This window comes from Lissotriton vulgaris, chromosome 3_1 (genome assembly GCF_964263255.1).
Source record: "Lissotriton vulgaris chromosome 3_1, aLisVul1.2, whole genome shotgun sequence".
Classification (NCBI taxonomy): Eukaryota; Metazoa; Chordata; class Amphibia; order Caudata; family Salamandridae; genus Lissotriton; species Lissotriton vulgaris.
In genome coordinates, this window is record NC_141689.1 from 742,881,831 (window position 1) to 742,900,238 (window position 18,408).

Genomic DNA, 18,408 nt, shown 5'->3' on the forward strand with positions numbered 1-18,408 from the left:
CATAGCTGACACTGGGCCCTGGTGTATGCAGCACAAGGCCCTCCTGTGACCAGTGCAAACACTAACATCAGGATAACAAGGTCAGATATCTTGCAGAGGAACTCACAACCACGGTCATGGCAGCATGCTCCATGGGGGGACAACCACACCATGAGTGAGGCCCAGTTCCAACTCACACTCCAACTACCAGCACGGCCTGTCACACACACCCCTTACATAAACATAGCCAGCTGGGACAGGCAAAGTAGTGCTCCACTGTCACAATCGTCATGTAACACAACAAATACCGATCTGATGAAGCATTCAAGCAAAAAATGCACAGGGCTGATTCACAAGTCACGTGCACTTATACCACGATGCCGTAGCTACACCTTACTGACGCAGCGGACGCACAAATATTACTGCAATGGTGCTGGGTATTGACAAGGTGATGCACCTGGGAGATGTGCCACATTCCAAAGCCCTGCGCCAGAAGTAGGTGTACTGGTCATGGTGTGGTTGTGGTGTGGTGTGCGGTGGCTGCCCATCTCGGCGCAGCAACACCTCCCAAAAGTAGCTGAGTGAAATCTTAAACACTTTTATGCGCATGCTGCCTTAAAAGCCTGTGCATGCCTGAAGCAGACATAAGGATTGACACAGCATTGTGCAGATAGAGCCACACAGAACATTGCAGGATCTGCGTTGCACCAGCGACACAACTCTAGCAATGTGCCACTTTCATGGCACAGATGCAGGACGCAGCTGTACTGTTATCACATTATGGTGATCCACAGTGTTAATGTGTTGCATCCATGCTGGCATAGCTGTGGTGCACACTGACTGCCAACTCCCTGCTGATATGCCTGACTCTGCCATTTATTGTAAAAAGACCCTCACATTAAAATGAGCCCAGAACACAGATCAATCTGACACCACAAGTGAACATTGTGAAAAATCCAAAGCAGGTGTAACAGTGATAACGACAATGTATATGAAAATTTGATTTTGCATTAAATGGCATTAACATTGTCTGTCTCTCACACCTGTAGTGTAGTTCCTATTTTCCCAATAGGCCCTGCGCATTGGAATAACATAAACAGTAGTATTGACGTAGAAGTGCGGATCTTCCAGGCCTCTACTGACTATGCTAAACTTAATTGGGTTTGTTACCAACTAGCTCAGAGGTCACTGGAAACTTTCTACTCTGAATAGGAAGTGATCAGCTTCCCTGGTACAGACAAGAAGGGATTCAGTTTTCCAACAACCGTGCAACATGACAACTTTGCTCCTCAGATAAGAGTCAATCTCTAGGGTCGTGTGAAACAATAGACAGTTATTTTACTCAGTCAGTTGTAGTGCAGATTACTTTCACAATATGTAGAGAATAGAGAGACGGGCGTTTTCAATAAAGGGTAACATTTATTGAACAGTCTTTCTTCTCGTACAAGAGAAATGAATTGCCACAATTTCAAGACCTGTTATTATAAAAAGTACGTACAGTAAGATGAGTATTGCGAAATAATACTGTAAAAGCATTGATATGGTTTCTAGCCATACAATGGTTTAAAATGAATAAAACATATATACATTCATATATACATTAGGCTAAAATACTCAACTGGTGCTTCTAACTATGCCTACCCCAGTGTACCTGACCTAAGCCTAATACTTGGGAGGGGAGTAAGTAAGTAGCTTTAAGTTAAGTTGGTTTTGCCAAGGTTTGCTTCAAGAATTCTCCCTAAGGGTTTAGTCAACACCATACCTCTGGAATAGAATGATGGAGGTCTGGTATCTCCTTCAGGGAACTCGATATCCCAGTCACTCGCAAGAGTAGCCTGGAAACACCGGAGCTGGATTTCTCTGCAGGAGAAAAGACAGTGTCTCTCTCAGCGCGTCGAGGAGGAGGAGGAGGGGCAGCGTCCGGGGGCAGCTTACATCTGCTAGGCTCTTGCAGGGGACGGCTGTTCAGCTCCTAAGTTCACCACACCATTGTTCGCTAGTTAGCAGCGATAGCAGTAGCGATAGCAGCTATAGTATCATCAGCATAACAGCAGCAACTTCAGCGAGATAGCTTCAGCTTCAGCGAAAACAGCAGCAGCATCAGCGTTTGCTTAAGGCAACGTTGGTAATATTTATACCTGAAAGGTGCCTTGTTTGACGTAAGTTTTTGGACATAAGACGTCAATAAAGATGTCACTAGGAAGTGATCGTCTATCAGTGCTCATTAGAGTTCTATTACTAATCAAAACATAGCAAGCGGGGCTTTCCCAGGTTGCTTAGTTTTTATCTTGTTGAATAACTCGGAGTGTTAATCTAGGAATCTTAGATAGTAACTTCTGCTATGTCATTGCACTAATTAGCTGCAAAGGAAGTGGCAGAGGAAGCAATTCTGAAATGTGGCTCTGTTTGTGTGATGCCAGAGACGAGTTTCTGAATATTGCATTTGATCGGTTATGCCAATATAGGGAATAAATGGATTTATAGCCGTATAGGGGCATAAGGTCACAGTATCAATCAGGGTCCTAGATTAGAACGCAACACTCACTCCACGAATTCATGTCCATCAAATTACTAAAACTAGAGCAATAAGATGCATGTTTAACATTGCCCCCCCCAAAATACATATATGCATTTGAAACAGGCGTATTTGTAATACGTGAAAATGTAGCAACTGTACGTTTTTAAAGCATAGAAATCATTCAAAATTATAGCATATGAAATCAATGAACGATTTTGCAAAAAGAATTACACATGAAATATCTCTGAATATAGAAAAGAAGGGCGAGATAATTTCATCACAAAAAAATGCATTGCAGTAAAATGTGCTAGAGGCTGGTGTAAAATGATTATGTCTCTAGATGTATCTAAAAATTGAAGTAGAAGTAGAAGTTTCTGTTCTCTATGAATAGTTCTACTTTAAGCAAAGGATTTTCGTGCCAGAAAAAAGGTGAATATTAAACAGTGTTCAATTCAAAAGAATTTTAGCTTGAACGGGGAAAATAGAGTTCCAACGCTTTTAGCAGTTTTTGTTGTTCAAAACTGAAGGCCGAATTCAGAGTTAATGGGAACGCTGTGTATCGGAATGCTTCTCTAAAGTTATTGTTTCTGTTCGGGTGAGAACATCATATCAGACAGGCTCTCAAAGAATTGGTCTACAAAATCAGGTGACAGTTCAACCAAATTCGATAGTGCTGTAACTTGGCAGGTGTGAGAATGATTGCTGTCATCAAAGGCTGGATCAGCAAAGTTCACAGAAGGTCGTACCTGGGTGATGTTGCTTTTGTCACTCGCTCCACTGTTACCACCTAGTCGTAGTACAGGAGTCTCAACGAATGCCGTCATCAGGATTGGTAGCCGCTGGGGACAACACAATGCGTGAGCCGTTATCGGACTTAGCAAAGTATCGATATCCATTGGTACTGCTGATGGAAGTGCAAGACAGGTGTCCAACACGCACTTATCTCCGCATAGCATACATCGTAGTACAGGTAAGATGCAGTTTTGCCATATCGGTCTGAATGAAAGGAACCAGGTCATGTTTAGATCTCTCAGCCTGGCCAATCCTTGGACTCTAGTTATTCTGTCCCGGTAGCGCACTGCTAGGATTGTTTCTTCCATTCCCATAGGAGTCATGTCTGAGCTGTGGCTTGCCATATTGGAGCAGGAGGGTCAAAAATAAAATCCCTGCTACAAGTCCCAAAAATAGGGGTATGCCGCCAAAGACAGAGTGGACAAAATTTGGAACGATTCCCAGAATTGCTTGAAATGGTGTTAGCAGTCCCGTAAAAATCGTCTTAAATATGCCTGGGATGCCTGTGGCACTAGACATGTTAAGGAGTTGGCTCAACATTTCTGCGAAATGCACGGGGCAATTTGTTGATAAAAGGTCATGAACCTCCGTAGCTGTCCTTGCAACTAGGAGATCATACGTCTCTTTTGATGACGTGATGGGCACTGTTGTCTGCAAAAGCACAGACTTCATTTTGCTTAAAGTATCAATTCGTATAGAAGAGAAATGCAGATGAGGCCAGATGGGAGTCTTTATGTCTCCAGGGCCGCTCGGGCACAATGCTTGCATACAGCATTTGACCATGGAAGTTACGCTTACGAGATACGCTTTCCCTGGCAAAAGGCCACAACATCTGTGATCCGTTCTTAGAATGTAACACCCATTCGCGAGTTGCATAAAGAAAGGCTCTATCTGCGTTGCAGGTGTGACAAGCTGGTGGCATGAAAGGTTGTTAGTATTACCTTCACAGGCTCCATGTAAATTAATACCCTGGCACAAAAGTATACCGCTTAGTGAACGTTTACAGTTTTCACCACTAAGAAATACATTTTTGTCGCTGTCACTATAGCATGAATGTGTGTATGGTAATTTCCATGCTAACTTAACATAACCTTTACCTAATCGTTCATACTGGCCAGTAGGTATGTATTCAAGGCACTTTTTAAATCGGAAAGTTGTTATCGGAATTGTGATAATCCTGTGTATTATCCATTCAATGACAGGACTTTCTGACATTGTCAATGGTAATCTCTCAAGTTTTTCGATGCTCAGGATTGCATAGTCTGCTCCTTTCTGTGCCAAGCTGATTTGTTTATCAGTAAGGTTAAAAATGGAAAACAATGACGTTGTGTTTATTAAACGCCAAGGCACATAGCCTGAACGAAGATTTTGCAGCGTTCAGCCTAATTTTGCAATAGAACGTAATTGTGACTGGCCATGCTGTAACATTAGCAAGTCTCTGTCTATTATATCAAAGGCAGAGGATACAATACTGTCCAACGAATATATTCTGGAGGACAGAGTCATTAACCCATTGTCCACTACAGAAAGTGTTTTTTCCAAAATAATACAATCAATTTGTCGTATTTTTTCTGCTGTTTCAATTTGTGTGACTTTCCAAGCCTCGTTGTATGCAGCATAGATACTGGTCGCTATGAAACGCTTTTGGCGCTGTTTGCGTGGTCCCATAATAAAATCGCGCAAATCAGCACCCTTTTTAAGTAAAGACAAGTGTTGCTTAATTTCAGCCAGTGTGGATGATCCTAGCCATTCAAGGCAGAGTTTCCCTACACTGTATGTTGTTACTATCCCTGGATGTTGTCTCTGGGAGTATCTAGGGTCTTGTCTGGTCATTTTTAACCCCTGTGTTTTATTCAGGAATCTATCTTGACAGTTGTCTGTGTCAGTAGGCCAGATTAACCACTTTTTCCAATCAGGATGTGTTCTGTTTAAATGTAAAATTTTAGTTACGTCTATCTCAATATCTGTTGTTGCATTTTCAGGTATTGGCTTTGGAATAGACGGTTTGTTTAGGTCTTTGATCTTAGCTAGGCCAAGACAGGATGTTTGATGAATTGTGTCATTTAAAAACATCATTTGTTCTGGTATCATGCAGGTTCTAAATAATGCTTCTAGGCCTGGTACCTGCCAATCTTTCGTACCCCAGATAGTTTTTGTTTCAATGTTATTTTTCCAATAATCAAAACCAAATGTCATCATTTTTTCATAAAATGCTTCTGAATATATCAATTTAGTGTTTGCCAGCATTGTTTTCAATCCTGTTGTATCTAACAGTTTGTAATAAAACGTTTCTGCATCACTGGTGTTAAACCCTGAGAAGTACTTGAATTTCTCAAAGAATGTTTTAGAACTGCTTTTAGGTGGTGTAGCACAATGTTCCCATTGATTATACTTAAAAACATTTCTAGGCTGTGCAGATTTATGCAAATAATGATCATCATAATGTGTAAAACAGAACATCTGTTCATAACTAGACGAACCTTGTAAATAATCATGTTCTGTGAATCTAGCTGACATTACTAAATTAGACATCATGTTATTAATACTATCAAAGTCCCAATCATCAGAGAATGTACTAGGTTTTACAAAGTCACTTAAGGAAACCTTCAGTTGATGAGGATACTTCAGGATCTCGACCGGACCATAGATCTCATAGTCAGTTTTCTCCCATACTACCCCACCGGGTATTGGAATGGCTGTGACATTTACTGTTGACAGTTCTCTTTTCTTCACGTGGGATGATCTGTGTGGTTTGAGGACTAGGTTGATGTTCTGACTTGCTGTGTCCATTGTACTATATTTTCCCTCAATGAATTTTCCCAAACAAAGTACCATGATGAGCCAAAGCAGGAGGAAAAATACACCTAGACCGAACCAGAACTCTAACCATGGGGAAATAAGGTAGATTTCCTTCAGTTGATGAAAGAGTTCTGTTGCTTTTTCTTTAAAAGTCTTTTCTGTTTCTGGCATCACTTCGGGATTGCTTTGAACCTTGGAAAAGTTGTTGAAGTTGAGGAAATAACCAGAGGCAGTTCTGTCAATTGTTGGGATTGTTCTTTCAATTTGTATTTCTGTAGCACTTTCTGATGCCACATCATTGTAGACCGGTGTTTCTTGATGAACTGTTTCAATCTGTGTTTCAAGAGGCACGAGTTCCATGGCATTATTGCATAGTCCTTCTCTGTGCACTGCAGGCTGATCGAATGTGATTAGTCTTTCAGTTTGAACCTCTTGGATTGTTGCAAGTTTGGGTATTCTGTTGTTTCTCGGGAGTCCACTGGGCCTACTGTTGATTATAGGCCACATGCTTGTGGTTTTACCAGGTCGATTGATACAACTCTGTTCTCCTTTTTACCAGCAAGGGGAGGTAGTACTATTGATCTTGTTCCGGTGACTGCCAAGACAGGTCCTGCTTTTCTGTAAGAAGGCCCAAATTCCTTCTTCATCGCTATTTTTTCTCTGACTAGATCCCCAATCTTTGGAATCCAGACAGGCCTTGCTGGGGCTGTTGCTTGTGGTGCCTCGTCAGTGGTATCTGGCTGTTGCTTTAACTTTATGTTGCTGAAGGATTTTCTTGTTTCGTTCAAGTCCTGTAAAACAGCTAAACGATCTTTGATGTCAAAGTCTGTTGTCTTTTCTTGTACCACTGATACTTGACTATCTAGGTCCTGAATTCTCATTCTAGTTCCGAACAATAGTTTGTATGGGCTGAAACCTTTTAGAGAATTTCTTGTCAAATTATTAAGACTGATTTGGACACTTATTAAATGTTTGACCCACCCAGCGCCTGAACCTAATACCTTCGCTGTTATAGATTGCTTTATGTCCCGGTTTTTTCTTTCTATCACACTGTTCCCTTCGGGGTGTGACGGACAAAAATACTGCAACCCAACTCCCATGCTTGCCATGGCCTCCTTATAAGCTTGAGGGCTAAAAGCAGGACCCTGGTCAGAATGGAACATGGCAATTTCGTATGTGCCGATAAAGACTCGCAGAACTTTTATAACCGTTCTGGCGTCAGCCGAGCGCTGGGGGCCACATTTTTTAAGTGTGTTTAGCCTTAATGGTGTACAATGGGACGCGTTTCTCTTTTTTGATAGCGCGGATAGATTGCCTAATGCTTTCTATTAGGGCTTCTGACACTACATTGGCCGGTTCTTCACTGCGATCTCTGTTGCAGTCTTCACAGTTTCTTGCAAACTCATGAATACCTTCACTCATTTCCGGCCACCAGTACTCTGATTCTAATTCTCTCAGAGAGTCCCTGATTGTTTGGTGTCTCAGACCCAACCCCATATGTGCTTCCTGTGTGAGGAAGCCCCTCCGGTCCCTGTTTGGAATCACTCTATCCCCCACTCCAGGGATTCGAGCAAAAGGAACGGAGTTTGCATCGATTACGTATGCATAATTGAGTGGATAGTTCACGGGTAGTGCTGCACAGTCGCCTTTTACGGTCGTTTTTACTGCCAGCATGGTTTCCCCGTCTATGTATTTTTCTGCACGCTTTTTTGTGGCTATGGAAGCCGGTTTAGTTGCTTCCGCTGTGGCTGTGTTAGCCAATGAATTCCCTGCAACGTGAACGCCATCACGTTGAATACTCTGTGCTTGTATCACGTGAGTCTTTTGTAGTTCTTTCTGTAAAAGAGCTACCTGTTTCCAGAGCAATTTATGCTTTATTGTGGCACCTGTGTCATCTTTGTAATCGTTTTCAATCCAGCTCTGCAATTTATTATTGTAAGAGTTGACGCAAAAATGAGAATCACACACGATAAGTGTCGGGAATTCACGTTCTGCATTTTCGAGCGCCATCTTTAAACATCTGATTTCAGCTCTCTGAGCCGAACAGTACTTTACTGATTCAGTTTTTGTTATTTTCGGTCTGAATTTACCGCACAGCCAACAACCTTTAATAATCGCACAGGCTGCATCGTAGGATTTGCTCTATACGTTAAAATGCTGTACAAATCTATCTGTATAGATTATACAGGCGTATTGTGGGAGAGGCAGAAGTTCGATTGGCAGAGGATATTCTTCTTCATATTCTAAATCATTCAGTTCTTCGAATTGCGGGGCGAAATAGTATTTCACATCTTCCGCTCCAAGAGAATCTATACACTGTATCCATTTCGATCCAGTGACACTGTAGGCAGGTTTACTGGGCTGAATAGCGCCTTGAAGGCGGATTCTGCTGTGAGGATATTAATCCGTTTGCCGTGTGGTAGTTCTCGTTCATTTGCTAATGCAATTTGCACTGCTTTCACAGTATTTTCTGTGGGACCGAATGATTTTTCTGCTTGTGTGTACAAGTGAGATTTAATTGAAATTGGTACCTTTTCTCCCTCATTAGAGGTTAGGTACGTGAATCCGCATCTTCCTGGGATGACTCGGATTACAAGATCGCGTGTGTTGTCACGTGTATCTAATTTTGTTTTTGCTAACATGTCTGTTTGCAGTGATCTCAAAATTTCTGTGTGTTTTTGAGTCCAGGTGATTTGTTTAAAATCAGGTTTAATTAGTTCGTAGAGAGGTTTAACCCTCTCTGCGTAATTTAGAATGTAAGTTCTTCCGAAATTCAGAAAACCTAGAATCGATTGTAAATTCTTCAGCGTTTTTGGAGCTTGGAGTACAGCGCACTTCTCTAAGAAGTTGTCCGCTAGGCTTTTACCTTCACTTGATAATTCGTATCCTAAAAATAATACTGTCAGATGGGCAATTCGAGACTTTTTAAAGTTAAATTTGTAACCCTCTGCTGCGAACCCAAGTATAATGGTGTTCACTCTTTTTAAGTGAGTATCCAAGTCGTCATCTGTGAGATAGATATCATCTACGTAAGATAATGCCTCATCATCATAAATTTGTAGTAACTCTGTTACTCTAGCTGAGAATAGTCCTGGGCTGTTCTTGAACCCCTGTGGGAGCCTACAGAAATTTTTCTGAGACCCCATTACGGAGAAAGCGGTCAAGTATCTGCTTTCTGGTGCAATGTTTTGACAAAAGAAACCATTAGATATGTCTAATGTTGTTTTATATTTTTTCCTAACGATGTTATTCATTAGGGCTGCACTATGCAAATTTTGTACTGCAAATGTTTTGCAACATGCATTAAGGTGTCTGTAGTCCAAAACTAGACGATATGAATTGTCTGGCTTGGAGACAGGAAACAAAGGATTGTTCATTTGAGAGGTGCATGTTTCAATCACCCCCTGGTATTCAAGATGATCTAAGATCTCCCTGACTTGTTTTTTAGCTTCTTGCTTAATGTGATACTGCCTTTGTGCAGTTGGTTCACTTTGTAACTGGATTTTGTGAGGAGGTGAGTCCTCAACCCATCCTACATGATTTTTATATAATGCCGGTGCCTGGGCTACTGCCCATTTCCTTGCATAATTATATTTTTTGTGAATCGGAATGTGATTCGAGAAGGCAGGCATAATCATTTCTTCGCCACGAGGGCACTCCCTGACAAACTCTGGGGGCCAATCTTTTTCAGCTAACAGAATATCATAGCCTTTTGAGAGTTTATCCCAAAATAGACCCCTTATTTTCCTAGTCTTATCACCCTCTATACGAAGTGTTATTTTGTATATCTTATGGGGCTCGCTAAGTCTGGTGTCGGCAGTTTCAACCTGAATGTATTCATTCGTGTCCACTGTCTCCAGATGACTCATCAAGATCTTGCGGGCTATACTAATTTCTGCTGCACTGTCTAGCATTGTCTGTGCCTACTCCCCATTTTTCAACTGTGTCCTCAGTATTCTCGGCATGTTCGATTACTCTAATACTGGCTACCTTCTTTTTTGGAAATTGATATTTTTTACTCTGAGCAGGTTCCTTGTCTTTGGACTTGGTGTGCTCTCCTGGGTCTGACCGTCCTCTTCTTTCTGATTTCTGGAAAAAAGATCGAGAGGGAGGTGTATCAATACTTTGATATCTATCAGGCTTTTTCAGATTATCCCTATTTCTAAGGTTATATCTTTTCTCAGAGGGCTACCTCTGGGGAGACTGGTGTTCTCGAGTCGGAGTTCTTTCCCTCCATCGAGGAGACCTTCCTCTGGACTGGAAAACTTTTTCCTTGGGAGTGGATTGTTTATTTCCATCCCAGCTCTTTTTAGGAGTGTTTGAATTATTTTTAATAAATAATTTTTCAGGATTTTCGAGCAGTTGGGGCTTAAGTGGTTTTCCACCCAAGCTGTCTCTACCAAATTCTTCATAGCATTTCTCTATGATTCTGGCAAGCTCAATTGGCTGATCTGTTATATCTGTTTCCCTCAACTTCTGGCGGATCGCCACAGATGCTGCTTCTCCCTTTATATTGGCTAGTAATATAGCTGAGACCTGCTTGAAGTCTTTCAGTAATTTCATACCAAGAGTTAAAGCCGGTTTTGGACCGTATTCATTCTGAATCTGTTTTAGCACTTCTGGTATTACCGCCATAGACGGAACACCATGTGTTTTGTGTAAATGGAAGCAAAGACTGTACTCCAAGTGTCACAGTCCTCCACGTGTGGTGCGACCCCCATAGGAAGGCAGATGGTCAAGATTCTGTGTTTCTCAACAGGGGTAGTATTCGGAAATACTGCCTCTATTTGAGTAATTTTCTGCGCTAACCAGAAAGGAATTTGTTCCCGTTTTTTGGGTGTTTTGCCAAGACATGACTGTATGTTCTGTGGTGTGATTTTATTAGTGTTCCCCTGATGAGGGGTCAGCTGTGGTACATTAACAGCTGGTTGGACTGTTGCAGTCTGCATTACATATTGGACTAATTGCCTATGTATTTTAATTAATGTTTTTAGCTGTGCTAACAGCTCTTCTTTAGACATTTTTGCAATGTCCGGATGTGGTGTGTAGCTGGCTAGAACCGGCCACGTTGCTCCTGGTCTACCTAGTGGACCGAGCCTGGTAATATGATCATTATGTTTTAGGGCGCCTTTAAACCAAAGTAAGTGTTCTTGGTATTTTAATGGGATTTCAATCTCCTCAACAGGAGCGTACTCATCCGGTGGTTTCTCTATTTTGTAATAGTGAAACGCTTTTGTTCTATTGTTTGCCGCTGGAAAGTTTATCCATGACTAGAATACCTCTGTCTGCCGATATTTGTGTGCCTCTATCACGAAAATCACTGTACCATCTTGTGGTATCAGTCTGTTTTCTATAATTTTTAAAGTTATAGACTTTCTTAAATTGACCGGGATGATTATTGCATCCGGTTCAGTCTGTAGGAGACTCGTGTCTTCCTCTATTAGTAGGGTTGCCAATCTAGCTGCTTCCCTTTCTTCTTCACTGTCTGCCATTTTATTGTCAGGAAGGTTTTTTGCAGAGTAGGTCTCCAAGGAGACAAATATTAGGTGCACAATATTTTGGAACACTGTATCCTTCAACGTTGAATAAACCAGAGCTTTACATAGGAATCTCTTCCTACTGAGTTCGGGCGGATTTTAACCTTTCACCCACTCCAGACGTCTATTGGAGTATTTACGGGAGAAAGGGGTCTGTGTGAAAAATGCACGAGTGAGTTACTCTAACGTCTTGCGTTAGTTTATCGCCTTACCAAACGTTTGGGCGCCATGTAGTGTAGTTCCTATTTTCCCAATAGGCCCTGCGCATTGGAATAACATAAACAGTAGTATCGACGTAGAAGTGCGGATCTTCCAGGCCTCTACTGACTATGCTAAACTTAATTGGGTTTGTTACCAACTAGCTCAGAGGTCACTGGAAACTTTCTTCTCTGAATAGGAAGTGATCAGCTTCCCTGGTACAGACAAGAAGGGATTCAGTTTTCCAACAACCGTGCAACATGACAACTTTGCTCCTCAGATAAGAGTCAATCTCTAGGGTCGTGTGAAACAATAGACAGTTATTTTACTCAGTCAGTTGTAGTGCAGATTACTTTCACAATATGTAGAGAATAGAGAGATGGGCGTTTTCAATAAAGGGTAACATTTATTGAACAGTCTTTCTTCTCGTACAAGAGAAATGAATTGCCACAATTGCAAGACTTGTTATTATAAAAAGTACGTACAGTAAGATGAGTATTGCGAAATAATACTGTAAAAGCATTGATATGGTTTCTTAGCCATACAATGGTTTAAAATGAATAAAACATATATACATTCATAAATACATTAGGCTAAAATACTCAACTGGTGCTTCTAACTACTCCTACCCCAGTGTACCTGACCTAAGCCTAATACTTGGGAGGGGAGTAAGTAAGTAGCTTTAAGTTAAGTTGGTTTTGCCAAGATTTGCTTCAAGAATTCTCCCTAAGGGTTTAGTCAACACCATACCTCTGGAATAGAATGATGGAGGTCTGGTATCTCCTTCAGGGAACTCGATATCCCAGTCACTCGCAAGAGTGGCCTGGAAACGCCAGAGCTGGATTTCTCTGCAGGAGAAAAGACAGCGTCTCTCTCAGCGCATCGAGGAGGAGGAGGAGGGGCAGCGTCCGCGGGCAGCTTGCATCTGCTGGGCTCTTGCAGGGGACGGCTGTTCAGCTCCTAAGTTCACCACACCATCGTTCGCTAGTTAGCAGCGATAGCAGTAGCGATAGCAGCTATAGTATCATCAGCATAACAGCAGCAACTTCAGCGAGATAGCTTCAGCTTCAGCGAAAACAGCAGCAGCATCAGCGTTTGCTTAAGGCAACGTTGGTAATATTTATACCTGAAAGGTGCCTTGTTTGACGTAAGTTTTTGGACATAAGACGTCAATAAAGATGTCACTAGGAAGTGATCGTCTATCAGTGCTCATTAGAGTTCTATTACTAATCAAAACATAGCAAGCGGGGCTTTCCCAGGTTGCTTAGTTTTTATCTTGTTGAATAACTCGGAGTGTTAATCTAGGAATCTTAGATAGTAACTTCTGCTATGTCATTGCACTAATTAGCTGCAAAGGAAGTGGCAGAGGAAGCGATTCTGAAATGTGGCTCTGTTCGTGTGAGGCCAGAGACGAGTTTCTAAATATTGCATTTGATTGGTTATGCCAATATAGGGAATAAATGGATTTATAGCCGTATAGGGGCATAAGGTCGTAGTATCGATCAGGGTCCTAGATTAGAACGCAACACACCCACAGGGCAACATGCGCAATCTACCCCCAACCAGGGGGGAGATGGATCATAGTCCCAGGCTCCACAGGACCCTGATCCCACCAACAGCGGTGCCCCTCACCACTCCATGAATGACCACGACCAACCTGGCACCTCTGGATCCCAAACCCGCGCAGCGGGTGGATCAAGGGCATCTGCGCCAACCACCACACCCATTCCTACCACATCACAGCAGACAGCTTGGAGCCCTGCCCACAATCCACAACTGATCCAGTCTGACAATGAGGGACAAGGATAGCCGGTTACCCAGGAGGTATCAGACAACACCACTACTGCCAACCCTCAGGGGTCCCGTCGACCCGATGTGCCCACAACTGCAGGCCAGGCTTGTGTGGGCAGGGGTGGTGGAAGTGGCACAGCAAGCTGCCGGGCCCGGTATATCTGAACTCAGAAACATCATGGAGGAATACCAGCGGGACACCAGGGAGTTCAGCCAGGGAGTGGGGACCCTCATCAATTTAAAAAAACAGCAGGCCGAGCACCACGCCAGTCAACGACGACACCAAGGACGGATAGAGGTAAGACTGGCTGAGCTCTTGGCGGTGCAGAGGGACATAAGCCATTCACTCCGTCGGATTGCTGACAACATGCAGCACCATCCCTGTGTCACCAAGCCAGAAACATCGAGACAAAGACTGCCAACAGGCACAGGGAGGGAGGAGGAGGTGGATTCATCCGAAGGAAGAGTCCCAGGCATCGTCAAGGTCCGAATATGAGGGTCCTCCAAGGAAGGTTGGTCGTCCACGGATAAGACGTTGAGAGGCAGAGGGCCATGCACATCTCCCAGGTCACCTGGTCTGGCATCTTGCCTTTGTGTGCAACAGCATCACCCTATTGACAGTCTTACTCTCCCACATGGACTTGCTGGTTGCAGTGTCACCAATGATGCCAAACACTGTGGTCTGGACTCTGTTGACTAAAACTGCAAGGCATCACATCTCCCTCTGTGAACTTTGGATTCCCCACGTTTTTTTACAGCACCTAACACCTACTCACATTTCACTCACAAGATGGAGAAATAAAAATAACAAACACAATACGTATTGATGTTGAAGTATTATTTTCCCTGAGTCAACAACATATGTGTCAGGACATGTCAAAGTATGCCAGAGTGTTGAACAAACTCAAGCCATCCATACACTGGGATATGAGTCTGGTTGTGGACACATATAGGTCACAATGTATGATCAACTACATCCATGGAGGGAAATACTCACACGTGATGGTTACTATCTGCTGAGGGGGGGTGTGGCTTTCCATACTGCTCTGACAGACAGTTACGTAAGAGTCTCATGAAGGTGTACAGGTAATGGGTAATGTGTTGGTGTCCAGGGAGGGACTACCAGGTCTGTTTGTTGATGTGGGAGAACTATCACCCTCATGAAGTTATACTGTGGAAGTGATGAATGTTGCCCAGGGCAAAGGTGGCTGGACGGACTACAGGCAACGGGGTGTTGGATGGAAGACGTCCATATTTGTTTTTTGGGCTGTGGTTGTGGAGTGCCTACTGAGTGTGGCTGAGGAGTATGAAGGTGATTCTGCAGTTAACAGTGGGACTCTAGTACATATCTCAGGTGGACGGTCATGTGTCTGTGGCAGGGGGTGTTGCTGATGAGGTGTGTGCATGCGCCATGGGTGTGCACATGTCCTCCTGGAGTCTGTCTCTTCTTCCTGTGTAGAGGTTTTTGCCGTAGTTGAGCCGGCTGCTGTTGTGGACCTGGGTGGCTGTCTGTCTTGACTAGGAGTGGATCTATCTGAAGGTCATTTCCAGCATGTGGATGGACTTGCAACATGAGGTAGCGATGGTGTGAATTTGGATAACTAGATGCAAACATTGATGTACCAATGCAGGATTGTGGTGTGTTTGTCCTCCAGCCAGGAGTTGCTCTACCCCTGACCCATTTATCCTGTGTAGGTGTGGGACTGTGTGCTGAAGTAGTAGTCCAATGTCTGAGGGTCTGAGGAGCAATCAGTAAAGTGGTATACCAGCTCAGTGGTCTCAGATTTTGACACAATTTATGTGGAAGCCTCTCAGCTCGATTAGCAAATGTTGATCCACTTCCCCTACTGACCCCCTGCCCACAAAGCAATACAACATTCTTCCAAAGTTTCACTTTCAACACTTAAATATCATGTGGAAGCCTTACCTCAGATTGGTCTCTAACCCGGATGTGTGGAGACACAAATTCCTTCTGCACATCTTAAGTAAAGACAACACAGATCCTGTATAACCTTCCAATCATATACCAAAATCTATCTGTCAGTCCTGGCGAAGATTTCAGTGAAATTTTCATGGCAGCAACTGCTGCACTTTTTTGAAGATAATAGCCTCCTACATGAATCACAACCCAGCTTCCATCCCACCCATAGTACACAGTTGGCCCTCTTACAAATGGAAGACTCTATATGCTGGGAGGTAGACGGAGGTTCCAAGGCGGCATTGGTGCTGTTAGACATGTCTACAGCATTTGACACCGTAGACCATCCCATTCTTCAGAACTGCATGAAGACCATGGGTGTGTGGTCCTCAGTGCTGAACTGGATATTGTCATAACTATCTGACTGCACACATCAGGTCCGTACCTACACATTCTACTGAAGTCCGTACCTACACATTCTACTCCATAGTCAAACCACAGAAGTGGGGTATGCGGCAGGGCTCTGCTCAGAGCCCACATACTTTTGTAATATTTACTTAATCCCACTGGCTGAATCGATTGGCATGTCTGAAGTCTAAATGATATCATTTGCTGAGGATCTTCTGCTTCTAATCACCTAAAATCCAGTCAGAGCTGCAATTTTTGACCATCACCAAAATTGGTCCTTGGTGTTGTATGTCACTCTGGGGGTGTACCTCATAAAGTATTGACAATCATACTCCTGGAATGTTGGTGTCGTCCTTGCGGTTGATCTAGTATCCGTCTGTGATGGCAATGTAGAAGTAGTGTGCGGGGCTTACGTACAACCAGGTCACAGTAATGAAGGTGATGTATTGTGCTGTTGTGTTGATGAGTTAACAGAGTCCAATGTTGGGCTGCTGTAAGTGTCGTGTGTGCAGTACGAGGCAGATGACCTGCTTGTACGAACCTGTACTGTTATGTGTGGCAGTGCAGTGTTGGCATTATGAGTTGCACACACAGCCTGCAAAGCTAACATGTGTGCGGTTAGGGGTTGCCTGATACCAGGTGGATGATTGTCTGCTGTTCACTTTGTGGAGGGTGGCAGGCGCATGTGTCTGTTGTGTAACCTGTGTATTTGAATGACCCCGGGGTCTTGCACTGTGCACGTTGCAGGCGCTGACGGTCCTGCCTTTGACATGGAGGAGGTGCAACTGTGGCACTGACAAGCTGCGGCCTACCTTACGAATGGACGGATGGATGGAGGAGCATATTGGAGGGGTGTGTGTAGCAGAATTTGCGCACTGGGTGTTGCGGTGTCACTGGGGAGGCAGCATCATGAATGTGTGAACACATGATGGCAGAAGGTGTGAGACACCATGGAAATCTAGCACACAAAGACAAGGATTTTTGCAAGGCACCATGTGACATGTGTATGGAAAGGAAGGAGTGTCTGGTTACTCATGGGTCACTGATAGAAAGTGGGTGAACAATCACAAACTCTGACGTCCACAGGATCAGGCTCCAAAAGGCCAAGCGGGTCACAGGACAAACAGCATCAGCAGGTGTTGCATGACCGTTGTGGGTATTAAGCTAAAACAATACATACACAACCATGTATGTCAATAACCTTATGGACCATGACCTATTACAAACACCATGCATGTTGACCCAGTACACATAACCACATATGCACAATCATTCTAAGTATGCCATAGATGACGCATGCAGACTGGCAAGAGATCTACGGTGACAGTAATGGGGCACAATGTACACTTGGGAAAACTTTTACTACAGAATTGTTTCAAGTTTGTTCTGAGGCCATGCTGCTTTAGCCAATGTACATGGCCAGTGGCATTGGTCAGAAGAAAATAACTGTCATGCAATGAGGGTACCTGTAATGCTGAGGAAGGAATCTCCACACGACTGCCAGGGACTGTCGGTACCTTCGATCCTCAGATTTGTGCGATGCTGAAAGGGGTCCATCTCCAGATAGCTCCTTGGTCTGAGTATGAATAACAGACTCAAAAGGGTGATCAGGCGATGGAAGGAGAGGATGGGAACAGCAGGGAGGGAGATCTGAAACAAAGGTAAACAAGCATAACAATTCAACACTTCTTGGCACTGAATCACATAATACCCATGAAGTATACTGTAACAGTTACACCTGTGCAGTTTAACCACAGCCACTGTATCCAATTTGTGAGCACAGGTCTTGAAATGATACTACATCTGAGGTTTGAACATGGACCCATAAAAGGTAGCAGAGTTTGTCACCAAAAGGAAGCGGGTCTAACACTCACCAGGGTGATTCAATGCAATTAGAACCATGCGCTCATCAAGTTATTCACAGTGTATGAATTAGGCTAAAAAATACAGTGAATTGAATGTGTAGCAGTGCTACTCACACAAAGCCAAAAAACTGTAGTCAGCCCTGGGAATCAGTGAGTGTCAAGAATGTAAGATACACATCACCCGCAAGAGCCTTACTTAGCTCATCCAAGGAGGAAGTGAATTATTGGAACACAAGGAAGCCTACCAAGAGCCAGTCATTGGCTCTTCCAAATGTGCCTTACAATGCCAAACATGACAAGCAGGTGTAACCAAACTCTACAAAGAATAATGAGGAACAAAGCTACTAAACCACCCCTACCGTGACCAGGATATGCAGCACGGCACAAGAGATTGCTGGGATTAACGTCAACCGACTGGTGTAACAGAAGTGTTTACATTTGCCACAGCACTACGTTGGTATGTCATCAGTGGAATATTCCTGGAATCATGGGAATATAAAGTTAACATAAACTTACCAAGACGGCTTGCAAAGCAGTGTTCTCCACCGGCACTGATGTAGCAACGTTACAGTGACTTTACATACTGGCACAAGGGGCAATGCA